The 13,536-nt window shown below is 47.3% G+C and overlaps 1 pseudogene; it reads right to left on the reverse strand.

Annotated features, from left to right (window-relative positions):
* Positions 1–2,987: 2,987 nt before the first annotated feature.
* On the reverse strand, positions 2,988–4,007 carry LOC140389323 (ATP synthase subunit gamma, mitochondrial pseudogene; annotated as a pseudogene).
* Positions 4,008–13,536: the final 9,529 nt, after the last annotated feature.

Here is a 13,536-nt window from a genome sequence, read left to right on the forward strand (position 1 = left end):
AGAGCGGGAGCCGAGAATCAGAGCGGAGATTGAAAAAGAGCAGGAGCCCAGAGTCGTAGCGGAGATTAAAAAAGGGCGGGAGCCGAGAGTCAGAGCAGGGATTTTAAATAAGCGGGACCGAGTGTAAGAGCGGAGATTTAAAAAGAGCGGGAGCCGAGAATCAGAGCGGAGATTTAAAATGAGTGGGAGTCTCGAGTCAGAGCGGAGATTTAAAATGAGCGGGAGAAGAGGGTCAGAGCGGAGATTTTAAAAAGCAGGAGCTGAGAGTCAGATCGAAGGTTTAAAAAGAGCAGGGGCTGAGAGTCAGAGCGGATATGTAAAAACAGCAGGAGCTGATAGTCAGTGCGCAGATTTGAAAAGAACGGGAGCTGAGAGTCAGAGCGGAGATTTAAAAAGAGTGGGAGCTGCGAGACAGAGCGGAGGTTTAAAAAGAGCGGGAGTCTAGAGTCAGAGCGGAGATTTAAAATGTGCGGGACCGAGAGTCAGAGCGGCGATTTAAACAGAGTGGGAGCCGAGAGTCAGAGCGGAGATTTAAAATGTGCGGGAGCTGAGAGTCAGAGCGGAGATTTTAAAAGTGTGGGAGCCGAGAGTCAGAGCGGATACTTAAAAAGAGCGGGAGCTGAGAGTCAGAGCGGAGATTTAAAAAGAGCGGGAGCTGAGGGTCAGAGAGGAGATTTAAAATGTGCGGGAGCTGAGAGTCAGAGCGGAGATTTAAAACGAGCAGGAGCTGAGAGTCAGAGCGGAGATTTAAAAAGAGCGGGAGCCGAGAGTCAGACCGGAGATTTAAAATGTGCGGGAGCTGAGAGTCAGAGCGGAGATTTAAAAAGAGCGGGAGCCGAGAGTCAGACCGGAGATTTAAAATGTGCGGGAGCTGAGAGTCAGAGCAGAGATTTAAATAGAGCGGGAGCCGAGAGTCAGAGCGGAGATTTAGAAAGAGTGGGAACAGCGAGTTAGAGCAGTGATTTCAAAAGAGCAGGAGCCGAGAATCAGAGCAGAGATTGAAAAAGAGCAGGAGCCCGGAGTGAGAGCGGAGATTAAAAAGGGCGGGAGTCTAGAGTCAGAGCGGAGATTTAAAATTAGCGGGAGTTGAAAATCTGGGCGGAGATTTAAAATGAGCGGGAGGCTGGAGTCACAGTGGAGATTTAAAAAGAGAAGGGGCTGAGAGTCAGAGCGGAGATTTAAAAAGTGTGGGAGCCGAGAGTCGGAGCTGAGATTTAAAAAGAATGGGAGCTGAGAGTCAGAGTGGAGTTTAAAAACAGCGGAAACCGAGAGTCAGAGCGCGGATTTAAAAAGAGCGGGAGCGGAGAATCAGGGCGGAGATTTAAAAAGAGCAGGAGGCAAGAGTCAGAACGGAGATTTAAAAACTGCAGGATCCGAGAGTCAGAGCGAAGATTTAAATAGAGCAGGAGGCGAGAGTCAGAGCGGAGATTTTAAAAGTGCGGGAGCCGAGAGTCAGAGCGGAGATTTAAAATTAGCGGGACCGAGAGTCAGAGCAGAGATTTAAAAAGAGCGAGAGTCGAGAGTCAGAGCAGAGGTTTAAAATGTGCGGGAGCTGAGAGTCAGAACGGAGATTTGAAAAGTGCGGGAGCCGAGGGTCAGAGCAGAGATTTAAAATGAGCGGGAACCGAGAATCAGAGCGGAGTTTTAAAATGAGCGTGAGTCTAGAGTCAGAGCAGAGAATTAAAATGAGCTGGAGCTGAGATCAGAGCGGAGCTTTAAAATGAGTGTTAGAAGAGATCCGAGCGTAGATTTACAATGAGCAGGAGTCGTGTCAGAGTGGAAGTTTAAAAAGAGAAGGAGCCGAGAGTCAGAGCGGAGATTTAAAAAGAGCAGGAGCTGAGGGTCAGAGCGGAGATTTAAAAAGCGCAGGAGCTAAGAGTCAGAGCGGAGATTTAAAAAGAGCAGGAGCTGAGGGTCAGAACGGAGATTTAAAAAGAGCAGGAGCTGAGAGTCAGAGCGAAGGTTTAAAAAGAGCAGGGGCTGAGAGTCAGAGCGGATATTTAAAAAGAGCGGGAGTGAAGAGTCAGAGCGGAGATTTAAAAAGTGCGGGAACCGAGAGCTAGAGCAGAGATTTAAAAATAGCGGGAGCCAAGAATCAGAGCGGGGATTGAAAAAGAGCGGGAGCCAAGAGACAGAGCAGAGATTTAAAAAGTGCGGGAGCTGAGATCAGAGTGGAGATTTAAAATGAGCGTGAGTCTAGAGTCAGAGCGGAGATTTAAATTGAGCGGGCGCTGAGACCAGAGCGGAGATTTAAAATGAGTGGGAGAAGAGATCCGAGCGGAGATTTAAAATGAGCGGGTGCCGAGAATCAGAGCGGAGATTTAAAATGAGCGTGAGTCTAGAGTCAGAGCGGAGATTTAAATTGAGCGGGCGCTGAGATCAGAGCAGAGATTTAAAATGAGTGGGAGAAGAGATCCGAGCGGAGATTTAAAATGAGCGGGAGTCGTGTCAGAGTGGAGATTTAAAAAGCGAAGGAGCCGAGAGTCAGAGCGGAGATTTAAAAAGAGCAAGAGCTGAGGGTCAATGCGGAGATTTAAAAAGAGCAGGAGCCGAGAGTCAGAGCGGAGATTTATAAAGAGCGGGAGCTGGGAGTCAGAGTGGAGATTTTAAAAGGTCTATTGTCATGGTCCACGTAGATAACAACAACATAGGTAGAACAAGAATAGCGATTCTGCTTAAGGAATATGAGGAGTTGGGGACTAAATTAAAAAGCAGATACAAAAGGTAATGACCTCTGGATTATACCTGAGCCATGAGCTAATTGGCAAAGGGTCAAAAAGATAAAAGAGGTAAATGCGTGCTGAAAGGTTAGTGTGGGAGCAATGAGTTTGAATTCATGGCACATTGGAACCAGTACTGGGGAAGGAGGGAGCTGTTCCGATGGGCCAACCTTCATCTGAATCAAGCTTCGACCAGAATCCTGATGAATCACTTAACTAGGGCTGCAGATAGGGCTTTAAACTAAATAGTGGGAGGAGAGGGTTCCGTTTTTTCTTCCTGTGTTAGGTTTTTAATTGTATTATGATTTACAAACTGCAGAAGATCCTACGAATTTAACTGAAATACAGTCCATCATCTTCAAACAGAAACACATTTTTATTCATTTCCACTGGCATCTTTCTGGAACATCATGTTTACAGAGCAGCAGCACTGGAGATAATCTCAATCAGCTCCTTGGTAATGACAGCTTGGTGGGTGCGATTGAATATCAATGTCAGCTTCTCAATAATTTCAGAAGCATTCTTGCTGGCACTATCCATAGCCGTCATCCTCGCACTCTGCTCGCTTGTAGTGGATTCCTTTAAGCTCACATAAACAATGTTTCCCAGAGAGAACTCCTGGTGGTTTTGCAGAACATCAGCATCAATGTCGTCAGAAATACTATTGTTCTCAGAATTTGTAAGTGTGTCTAAAGAGAAGACTGGTTTCTCCTCATTCTTATAGGAAATCATGGACTGAAACCTATTGAATATAACAGTACCTTTATCAAATTCAAAGCCGGAGCTCAGAGGCAATAATTGAGGCATCACCAAATGTTGGGGGTTTCCAGCCAATTTCCTTGAACAGCACCAGCATATGACTTCCATAGTTTCTACACAGCAGTGCTCTCAGCTTCTCCCCAATAGTAGCAATCTTAACCTCTTTTCCTGCAGCAGTCAATTCCACTATTTGATGTCTTATATTCTTAGCAATACTACTATAGATACCACCACAGAGACCACGGTCAGGGACACCCCGATGATCAGGTGCCTGGCTTGGTCTTCAAGAGCTTGAATTTCTGCCTTGTCATAAAGAGCAAGAGCTCCTGTTCCAGAAAGTCTTGCGAGCTTCAGTTCTCTCTCTGCTCTTGCATATTTTGCTGCAGCCACCATTTTCATGGATTGGGTAATCTTTTGGATTATTTTGATGGATTTCAAGCTCCTGGTGATGTTCTTCAGAGTTGCCATGTTTCAGACTTGGTCCCATTGGGGCTCAAAGAGCAGAGCGAAGCCGCTTCGCGCAAACATGGTGAATCCTCCGGAGAGAGTTCAGTTGTATGGAAAATTAGAAAACCAAGTTAAAGGAGAAGGTTAATGAGGAGGATTTTAAATGAGTTAAAGGGGCAGAGGGCTCAGGAGAGGTTAGTAAAGTTTCCAGAACACGTAATAGAACAGAAAGTACAAACAGCGGCAGGAATCCAACTTCAGGCACAGCAAAAATGGAGACAATTATGAGAAGGGGGACGGTCAACGCAGGGCTGAGGGCTGTGTGCAGTATACAAAACAAGATAAATGAGTTTGTTGCGCACATTGAAATTGGCGGGTTCAATGTTGTGGGCATCACAGAGACATTGCTGCAAGAGGATCAGGGCTGGGATGTAAATATCTAAGGATATGTGTCCTATCAAACGGGCAGGCAGATGGGCAGAGGAGGTGGGGTGGCATTGTGAGTAAGAAAGGAACTTAAATTGATAGCAAGAAGCATTATAGGGTCGGAAGGCATAGCATATTTGTGGGTGGAGTTGAAGAATTGTGAAAAGTAAAAGGACCCTGATGGGACTTATGTACAGGCCCCCTAGCAGTAGTCAGGATGTGGGGCAGAAGATAAATCAGGAGACAGAAAAGTTATGTAAGAAAGGCAATATTACAATATTCACAGGGGACTTCAATAAGCAGGTGAACTGGGAAAATTAGGTTGGTAGCGGATCCCAAGAAAAGTAATTTGTGGAATGTCTACGAGATTTTTTTTGGTGTAGATTGTGGTAGAACCTACTACGGAACAAGCAATTATGGATTTGTTTAAACCCTTAGTGGGCAGTGACCAGAATACGATAGAATTCACCCTGCAGTTTGAGAGGGAGAACGTGGGGCGGAATTCTCTGCAATTGGCGCGATGTCCGCCGACCGGCGCCAAAAACGGTGCGAATCAGTCCGGCATCGCGCCGCCCCAAAGGTGCGGAATGCTCCGCATCTTGAGCGGCCGAGCCCTAACCTTGAGGGGCGAGGCCCGCGCCGGACTGATTTCCACCCCGCCAGCTGGCGGGAAAGGCCTTTGGTGCCCCGCCAGCTGGCGCGGAAATGACTTTGCCGGGCGGTGCATGTGCGGGAGTGTCAGCGGCCGCTCACGGCATCCCCGCGCAGTGCAGGGGGTCTCTTCCGCCTCCGCCATGGTGGAGAACGTGGCGAAGGCGGAAGGAAAAGGGTGCCCCCACGGCACAGGCCCGCCCGTGGATCGGTGGGCCCCGATCGCTGGCCAGGCCACCTTGGGGACACCCCCCGGGGTCAGATCACCCTGCTCCCCCTCCCCCAGGACCCCGGAGCCCACCCGCGCCACCTTGTCCCGCCGGTAAGAGAGGTGGTTTAATCCACGCCAGCGGGACAGTCATTCCAGCTGCGGGACATCGGCCCATCCGGGCTGGAGAATCGCCGGGGGGGGGGGGGGGGGGGGGCCGCGAACCGGCGCGGCGCGATTCCCGCCCCCACCGAATATCCAGTGCCGGAGAATTTGGCAACCGGCGGGGGCGGGATTCACGCCAGCCCCCGGCGATTCTCCGACCCGGCGGGGGGGGGGGCGGAGAATCCCGCCCCTGGAATCAGATGTAACAATTGAATAAAGCTAACTACAAAGACATAAGGGAGGAGCTGGCCAGACTTGATTGGAAGGAGAACCCAGCAGGGAAGACAGTCTTCTTTACAGTGGAACAGCAATGACAGGAGCTTTTTTGGGTTATTTGGGGGCAAAACAGAAATTCACCCCAAGGAGAAGGAAACATGCTAAGGGGAGAACAAGGACAGCATAAAAGGAAAAAGCTTTATAATGTGGCGAGGATTAGTGGAAGCCAAAGGATTGGGAAGCCTTTAAAAGCGAGCAGAGGACAACTAAAAAGCAATAAGGGGGGGAGGAGATGAAATATGAATGTAAGCTCGTGAGTAATATAAAAGAAAATTGCAAGAGATTTTTTTTGATACATAAAAGGTAAGAGAGAGGCAAGAATGGACATTGGACCATTGGAAAATGAAGCTAGAGAAGTAGTAATAGAGAACAAAGAAAGAGCAGAGGAACTGAATAGGTACTTTGCATCAGTTTTCTCAGTTGAAGACACCAGTGGCATACCAGAACTTTAAGAGAGTCAGGGGCATAGGTGGGTGAAGTGGCCATCACTAAGGAGAAGGTACTGGAGAAACTGAAAGATCTGAAGGTGACTAAATTACCCGGAGCGGATGGACTACACCCCAGGGTTCTGGAGGAGATAGCTGAGGAGATTGTGGAGGCATTGGTGGTGATCTTTCCGGAATCACTGGAGGCAGGGAGATCCCAGAGGATTGGAAAATAGTTAATGCAACACCCCTGTTTAAGATGGGAGGGAGGCAGAAGACAGGAAATTATTGGGCGGTTAGCCTGACTTCGGTCATTGGTAAGGTTTTAGAGTCTGTTATTAAAGATGAGATTGCAGAGTACTTGGAAGTGCATGGTAAAATAGGTTTGAGTCATCATGGATTCGTCAAGGGGAGGTCATGACTGTCAAATCTGTTAGAATTCCTTGAGAAGATGATGAGGAAGTTAGACAAAGGAGACTCAGTGGACGGAATCTATTTGGATTTCAAGAAGGCCTTTGGCAAGGTGGCATACAGGAAGCTGCTAAATAAGTAAGAGCCCATGGTGTTGGGGCAAGGTATTGGGATGGATAGGAGATTGGCTGACTGGCAGAAGACAGAGAATGGGGTCAAAGATATCCTTAGGATGGCAGCCATTGGCTAGTGGTGTTCCACAGGGATCTGTGTTGGGACCACAGCTATTCACAATATACATTAATGATCTTGTTATGGCCAGTGTTTAGAGAATCCAAAAGTGTATCATGGAGTTCACCTGACCCACAACTTTTAATAGGTTGTGGTATGGGGAGCATACGGCTTACTCTACAGGTATGGTATAGCAGAAAATGGACCAGTGGTTTTTAAAACAAAACAATGTTTATTCTATGAACTCAAGTTAATCTTTTTAAAACAAACAGTGAATATCTTAGCAATCAGTAAATCAAATACACCCCCAAAGAATACAACACTAAGAAATCTGTATGCTGTTCTTTTAACATCCAAAAACATAACAAACTTCTAAACCGGAGCACATTAGGGTTTACATTCAATACTGAAATCATTTAAGCACGGTGGCACAGTGGTTAGCATTGCTGCCTACGGGTCTGAGGACCCGTGTTCGAATCCCGGCCCTGGGTCACTGTCCGTGTGGAGTTTGCACGTTCTCCCTGTATCTGCATGGGCTTCACCCCCACAATCCAAAGATGTGCAGGGTAGGTGGATTGGTGAAGCTAAATTGTCCCTTAATTGGAAAAAAATAATTGGGTACACTAAATTTAAAAAATAAAAATAAAATACTGAAATCATTTATAATTCTGAATTCACCAAATGATTAAGATAGTCTTTGGATGGCAGACTTCAGATGCAGCTCCCTGGAAAACACAGACACACCCCAAGCTCTTCTCAAACTGAAACTAAAAAAACAGAAGTAGAGCTCAGCTCCACCCACACTCTGACATCACTCCAGTAACATGAGCAGCTCCATTTCTTAAAGGTACATTTCTTAAACACCCATTTCTTAAAGAGTACTCTCACATGACAATCTGGAAGAAGGAACTGAGGGCATTATTGCTAAGTTTGCAGAAGATACAAAAATATATGGAGGGACAGGTTGTCTTGTGGAAGCAAGGAGGCCGCAGAAAGACCTGTACAGGTTAGGAGAGTGAACAAAGAAGTGGCAGTTGGAATACAAGTGTGAGATTATGCACTTTGGTAGGAAGAATAAGAGCATAGACTATTTTCTAAATGGGAAAAGGCTCCGGAATTCAGAAACATAAAGGGACTTTGGAGTCCTAGTTTAGGATCCTCTTAAGGTAAACATGCAGGTTCAGTTGGCAGGAAAGCAAATGCAATGTTAGCATTCAGGTTGAGAGGGTTAGAATACAAGAGCAGGGATGTACTGTTGAGGCTCTATAAGGCTTTGGTCAGACCCCATTTGGAATATTGTATGCAGTTTTGGGCCCCGTTTGCTGGGCTTGGAGAGGGTCCAGAGGAGGTTCGCAAGAATGATCCCCGGAATAACAAAGAACAAAGAAAAGTACAGCACAGGAACGGGCCCTTCGGCCCTCCAAGCCTGCGCCGACCATGCTGCCCGTCTAAACTAAAATCTTCTACACTTCCAAGGTCCCTCTATCCCTCTATTCCTATCCTATTCATGTATTTGTCAAGTTGCCGCTTAAACGTCACTATCGCCCCTGCTTCCACCACCTCCTCCGGTAGCGAGTTCCAGGCACCCACTACCCTCTGTGTAAAAAACTTGCCTCGTACATCTACTCTAAACCTTGACCCTCGCACCTTAAACCTGTGCTCCCTAGTAATTGACCCCTCTACCCTGGGAAAAAGCCTCTGACTATCCACTCTGTCTATGCCCCTCATAATTTTGTAGACCTCTATCAGGTCGCCCCTCAACCTCCGTCGTTCCAGTGAGAACAAACCGAGTTTATTCAACCTCTCCTCATAGCTAATGCCCTCCATACCAGGCAACAGCCTGGTAAATCTCTTCTGCACCCTCTCTAAAGCCTCCACATCCTTCTGGTAGTGTGGCGACCAGAATTGAACACTATACTCCAAGTGTGGCCTAACTAAGGTTCTATACAGCTGCAACATGACTTGCTAATCTTTATACTCAATGCCCCGGCCAATGAAGGCAAGCATGCCGTAAGCCTTCTTGACTACCTTCTCCACCTGTGTTGTCCCTTTCAGTGACCTGTGGACCTGTACACCTAGATCTCTCTGACTGTCAATACTCTTGAGGGTTCTACGATTCACTGTACATTTCCTACCTGCATTAGACCTTCCAAAATGCATTACCTCACATTTGTCCGGATTAAACTCCATCTGCATCTCTCCGCCCAAGTCTCCAAACGACCTAAATCCTGCTGTATCCTATGACAGTCCTCATCGCTATCCGCAATTCCACCAACCTTTGTGTCGTCTGCAAACTTACTAATCAGACCAGTTACATTTTCCTCCAAATCATTTATATATACTACGAACAGCAAAGGTCCCAGCACTGATCCCTGCAGAACACTAGTCAAAGCCCTCCAATCAGAAAAGCACCCTTCCATTGCTACTCTCTGCCTTCTCTGACCTAGCCAGTTCTGTATCCACCTTGCCAGCTCACCCCTGATCCCGTGTGACTTAACCTTTTGTGCCAGTCTGCCATGAGGGACCTTGTCAAAGGCCTTATGAAGTCCATATAGACAACATACACTGCCCTACCTGCATCAATCATCTTTGTGACCTCCTTGAAAAACTCTATCAAGTTAGAAAGACATGACCTCCCTTTCACAAAACCATGCTGCCTCTCACTAATACGTCCATTTGCTTCCAAATGGGAGTAGATCCTGTCTCGAAGAATTCTCTCCAGTAATTTCCCTACCACTGACGTAAGGCTCACCGGCCTATAGTTTCCTGGATTATGCTTGCTACCCTTCTTAAACAAAGGAACAACATTGGCTATTCTCCAGTCCTCCGGGACATCACCTGAAGACAGTGAGGGTCCAAAGATTTCTGCCAAGGCCTCAGCAATTTCCTCTCTAGCCTCCTTCAGTATTCTGGGGTAGACGCCATCAGGCCTTGGGGGACTTATCCACCTTAATATTTTTCAAGACGCCCAACACCTCGTCTTTTTGGATCTCAATGTGACCCAGGCTATCTACACACCCTTCTCCAGACTCAGCATCCACCAATTCCTTCTCTTTGGTGAATACTGATGCAAAGTATCCATTTCCTCTGGCTCCACACATAGATTCCCTCGCCTGTCCTTCAGTGGGCCAACCTTTCCCTGGCTACCCTCTTGCTTTTTATGTACGTGTAAAAAGCCTTGGGATTTTTCTTAACCCTATTTGCCAATGACTTTTTGTGACCTCTTTTAGCCCTCCTGACTCCTTGCTTAAGTTCCTTCCTACTTTCCTTATATTCCACACAGGTTTCGTCTGTTCCCAGCCTTCTAGCCCTGACAAATACCTCCTTTTTCTTTTTGACGAGGCCTACCATATCTCTCGTTATCCAAGGTTCCCGAAATTTGCCGTATATATCCTTTTTCCGCACAGGAACATGCCGGTCCTGAATTCATTTCAACTGACATTTGAAAGCCACCCACATGTCAGATGTTGATTTACCCTCAAACATCCACCCCCAATCTAGGTTCTTCAGTTCCTGCCTAATATTGTTATAATTAGCCTTCCCCCAATTTAGCACATTCACCCTAGGACCACTCTTATCCTTGTCCACCAGCACTTTAAAACTGACTGAATTGTGGTCACTGTTCCCGAAATGCTCCCCTACTGAAACTTCTACCACCTGGCCAGGCTCATTCCCCAATACCAGGTCCAGTATAGCCCCTTCCCTAGTTGGACTATCTGCATGTTGTTTTAAGAAGCCCTCCTGGATGCTCCTTACAAACTCTGCCCCATCCAAGCCCCTAGCACTAACTGAGTCCCAGTCAATATTGGGGAAGTTAAAGTCTCCCATCACAACAACCCTGTTGCTTTTACTCCTTTCCAAAATCTATCTACCTATCTGCTCCTCTATCTCCCGCTGGCTGTTGGGTGGCCTGTAGTAAACCTCCAACATTGTGACTGCATCCTTCTTATTCCTGATCTCTACCCATATAGCCTCGCTGCCCTCTGAGGTGTCCTCCCGCAGTACAGCTGTGATATTCTCCCTAACCAGTAGCGCAACTCCTCCACCCCATTTTGATCCCCCTCTATCCCGCCTGAAACATCTAAATCCTGGAACATTTAGCTGCCAATCCTGCCCTTCCCTCAACCAGGTCTCTGTAATGGCAACAACATCATAGTTCCAAGTACTAATCCAAGCTCTAAGTTCATCTGTTTTACCTGTTATACTTCTTGCATTAAAACATATGAACTTCAGGCCACCAGTCCCGTTGTTTTCAGCAACATCTCCCTGTCTGCTCTTCCTCAGAGCCATATTGGCCCTATTCCCTAGTTCTCCCTCAAATTTTCACCTTCTGACCTATTGCTCCGGTACCCACCCCCCTGCCATACTAGTTTAAACCCTCCCATGTGACACTAGTAATGAAGGTCTTGTCATATGAGGAGCGGTTGAAGAGTCTGGATCTGTATTCAATGAAGTTTAGAAGGATGAGGGGGGGATCTCATTGAAACGTACACAATGCTGAGAGGCCTAGATAAGTGAACGTGGAGAGGATGTTTCCACTAGTAGGAGAAACTAGAACTCGAGAACAACAGCCTCAGACTGAAGACACAATCCTTTAAAACAGAGATGAGGAGGAATTTCGTCAGCCAGAGGGTGGTGAATCTGTGGAACTCATTGCCGCAGAAGGCTGTGGAGACCCAGCCACTGTGTCTTTAAGACAGAGATACATAGGTTCTTGATTCATTTTTTTTTCTATAAATTTAGAGTACCCAATTCACTTTTTTTCCAATTAAGGGGCAATTTAGCATGACCAATCCACCTACCCTGCACATCTTTGGGTTCTGGGGGTGAAACTCACGCAAACACAGGGAGAATGTGTATATTCCACATGGACAGTGACCCAGAGCCGGGATTGAACCTGGGACCTCAGCACGATGAGGCAGCAATGCTAATCACAGCGCCACCGTGCTGCTGCAGGTTCTTGATTAATAAGGGGATCAGGGGTTATGGGGAGTAGGCAGGAGAATGCAGATGAGAAAATATCAGCCATGAGCGAATGGCGGAGCAGACTCTACGGGCCGAATGGCCTAATTCTGCTCCTATGTCTTATGGTCTAATGATTTCAATGCCAGAGACAGCGCAGACCTCGGAGGGAGTTAAAAGGGAGAAGCGGAGTTGGTAGTGGCAACAGCCTGTTCTGCTGAAGACATGGATAGTGCGCGCCCTTCTCATTACCAACACTGTATTCTGTCTGCTAAACTGAATCAAGACATCCTGGATGCACGCTCACTCGAAGTACTGGCAATGGACTACATTATTGTCAAAAGGAAGGAGAGGTAGAAGTCAGAGTAACCAAAGCCCTTGTGTGGACCAAATAGTGGGACTGGTCACATTGTTCCAAAACTGAACATCTATATTCAACCTAAGAGATTCTCAGAGGGGAAAAAATGTAATCAAAGACTCACAGAATCATAGAACCTTTACAGTGCAGAAGGAGCCTCTTGGCCCATTGCATTTGCACCGACCCCCCCGAAAGAGCACCCTATCTAGGTCTACTCACCCACCCTATCTCCATAACCCCACATAACCTTTTGGACATTAAGGGGTAATTCAGCATGGTCAATCCACCTACCCTGCACATCATTGGATTGTGGGAGGAAACCGGAGCACCCAGAATAAACCTAGGAAGACACGGGGAAAATGTGCAAACTCCATACAGTCGCACAAGGCTGGAATTGAACCCAGGTTCCCTGGCGCAGTGAGGAAGCAGTGCTAATCACTGCGCCACTCTGCCGCCCCAAACTCCCCAACTCAACAGCTCCAGACTCAAATCTAATACCATGAGGGGAAACTGGATTGCCAGCTAGATGATCTTAAATATGCCTCTAACTTTGTGGAGGATGACTGGATAGCCTTCAGAGACCTGCTGTACTTTACTACCCTCGAACATCTGCAACCCACTATAAGCACCAGGTCTGATTTGATGAAAACAATGAGTGGTTTTAAACTTTGTTGAATGACAAAAACCTCTCTTTAGAGCCGACTAAAACAACCTTTCATTTGCATTAAAGAAAGCCACTTTCAACAACATTCATAAAATCAAACAATTCAACTTTACAGAGGGGTGGCACGGTGGCACAGTGGAAAGTACTGTTGTCTACGGCGCTGAGGACCCAGGTTCGATCCCGGCCCCGGGTCATTGTCTGTGTGGAGTTTGCACATCCTCCCCGGGTCTGTGTGGGCTTCACCCCCACAACCCAAAGGTGTGCAGGTTAGGTGGATTGGCCATGCTAAATTGCCCCTTAATTGGAAAAAAATAATTGGGTGCTCTCAAAGAAAAAAAGAAAAACAAATTAAAAAAAATAAACTTTACAGAGATTCAGGATAAGGTGAACACCAACGAGGACGATATTCAGGGCCTGGCGATAAAAATGGAGGCGCACGAAGCGGTGCACAGGAGGTGGGCTGAGAGAATTGAGGTCCTGGAGAACAGGTCGAGGAGGAAGAACCTCCGGATTCTGGGTCTTCCCGAAGGAGTGGAAGGAGCTGATGCTGGGGCGTATGTGAGCACGATGCTCCATTCGCTGGTGGGTGTGGAGGCCTTTCTCACCCCCTGGAGCTGGAAGGGGCTCACCGGGTCCTGGCGAGGAGACCCACGGCAGATGAGCCGCCAAGGGCAATAGTGGCAAGGTTCCATTGCTTCGTGGATAAAGAAGGTGTGCTGAGATGGGCCAAGAAGGTGCGGAGCAGCAGATGGGAGAATGCGGTGATCCGAGTATACCAGGATTGGAGCGCGGAGGTGGCAAAGAGGAGAGCTGGCTTCAACCGGGCCAAGGCG

The sequence above is a fragment of the Scyliorhinus torazame genome, chromosome 14 (assembly GCF_047496885.1).
Source record: "Scyliorhinus torazame isolate Kashiwa2021f chromosome 14, sScyTor2.1, whole genome shotgun sequence".
Taxonomy (NCBI): domain Eukaryota; kingdom Metazoa; phylum Chordata; class Chondrichthyes; order Carcharhiniformes; family Scyliorhinidae; genus Scyliorhinus; species Scyliorhinus torazame.